This window comes from Cupressus sempervirens, chromosome 2, assembly GCF_028749045.1.
Source record: "Cupressus sempervirens isolate cs-2001-9-10 chromosome 2, ASM2874904v1, whole genome shotgun sequence".
NCBI lineage: Eukaryota > Viridiplantae > Streptophyta > Pinopsida > Cupressales > Cupressaceae > Cupressus > Cupressus sempervirens.
In genome coordinates this window covers 143,326,142-143,328,377 of record NC_143119.1, presented here as the reverse complement: position 1 = coordinate 143,328,377, position 2,236 = coordinate 143,326,142, and positions in this window count along the sequence as shown.

The window sequence follows — 2,236 nt, the reverse complement described above, 5'->3', positions numbered from 1 at the left end:
TAAAGTACTTCCTATAATGATCAATTCATCTACATAAAGCATGAGTATCAAGTGTGAGTCATCCCTCCGAAGAATGTAGACATGCAAATCTGAATGACACCTAGTGAATCCTACTGAGAGTAGGAAGGAATCCATCTTGGCATACCAAGCCCTAGGAGCCTGCTTAAGGTCATAGATAGACTTCCTCAACCTGCAAACCATAGTAGAATCTTGTATGAATCCCTTAGGTTTCTCCATATAGATCTCTTCAAGAAGATCCCCATTGAGGAAAGTACTCTTCACATCCATCCGATGTACAACCCAACCATGAGTTGCAACAATAGCTAGTATCAAATGAATGGAGTTCATCTTAGCTACCAGTGCAAAGGTCTTAGTACAGTCAATTCCAAGAACCTATGAGAAACCTTTAGCGACAAGTCTAGCCTTATACTTATCCACACTTCCATCCATTGCAAACTTGGTCCAATAGATCCACTTACATCTAACCAAATTTCTTCCCTTAGGAAGAGGAACTAAGTCCCAAGTGTTATTTTTCATTAAAGAGTTATATTATTCCTCCATGGCCTTGTCCCATTTAGGAACCCCTGATGCTTCCTTAAATGACTGTGGATCAAAAGCAACGACAATATATGCATGCAAAAATGATTTGTGTTGTGCCCTTGTCATCCTAGTATTTGAAGGATTTCCCACCAATGAACCTATTGAATCAAGTGTTTTTTGTGCCCAACAAGGTCTAGTGGAAGAAGAAGAAGGAATATCCTCAACTTTTTGTGGACCCTATGAAGGTGGTGTCCTATGAGTCAAAGTTGAAGAAATATCATCTTCCAAGTCACTATCATCACTATCATCACTTTCCATAAGGGAGAAAGGAGGAGTTGAAGGAGCCAAATTTGGACAAGTCTCTTCAAAGTGAAAACTCATCTCAAAGAAAATTTCATGTGTCTCTAGATCCATGAGTTTGTATGCCTTAAGATGGTCAGGATATCCAACAAATGTACAAGGTTTACTTTGAGGTTCCAATGCCTTCCTTCTTGTGGAGGTATCCTTGCCCATGTTGGATAACAAAAAACTTTGAAATGTTTTACACTTGGTTTTCTTCCACACCAAGCCTCGAAAGGTCTAATTCCATCCAAGGCCTTATGGGGACTTCTATTTTGGATGTAATTGGCACAACACATAGCTTCTACCCAAAAAGCTTGATCTAGAGACTTATGTTGTAGCATACAAGTGGTCATCTCCTTAAGTGTTATATTCTTCCTTTCAAGAACACCATTCTTTTGTGGAGTGTATGCAACTAAATGTTAAATATCAATACCCTCATGAGTACAAAAGTCTATAAGCCTTGAGTTCACATACTCCCTTCCATTTTCTAGTTCAAAAAATCTTGATGGCTTTCCCTAATTGCTTCTCAACTTGAACTTTGAAGGTGATAAACTTATCAAACACTTCACTCTTATAAGCAAGAAAGAAGACCCAAGTGTAGTGTGAAAATTCATCAATGAAGGTGAGAACATAGCGAGCCTTTCCAAATAATGGCACTGAAAATGGACTAGCTACATCACTATGAATCAATTTAAGAACAACAATAGCTATCCAAGACTTCCCCTTGTCAAACTTCTCTTCGAGATGCTTTCTTGCTTCACAACCTATACATACACCCTCTGAATACTTGACTTGAGGTAGAACTATGACCATATCCTTGTTTCTAAATTATTGAGGTAACAGTAATTGAGATGTCCAAACCTCTCATGTCATAGTTTACTTTGTGAATTTGAGTGGGTCAACAAGGCAAGGGAAGTGGACTTAGGCATAAAATGAGAAAAAGAATAAAGTCTTGTATCATGATTAGCCTTTCCAATTTCCACCATAGAATCATCCTTTAGATTTTTCACCACAACTAAATCAGGATGGAACTCCACTTTATTGCGACATCCATAGTGAGTGATTTGGTAGATTGAAAGGAGGTTGGTGCTAAGGTTGAGAACATGAAGAACATCCTTGAAAACTCCATTGTCCAACTCAACATTCCCTTTTCCTTCAACTTCCACTAGTGTGTCATTTCCCACATAGATGTAAGGTACATGTGATGGTCTTAAAGAGGAAAAATGCTCCTTTGAAGCACCCATATGATGTGTAGCTCCTGAGTCAAGAACCCATTCCTCATAATTGTTTGTACTTGCTACCAAAACTTGTCCCTTACCTTTTGAAGTGGATGAAGATCCCTTATCCTTATAGG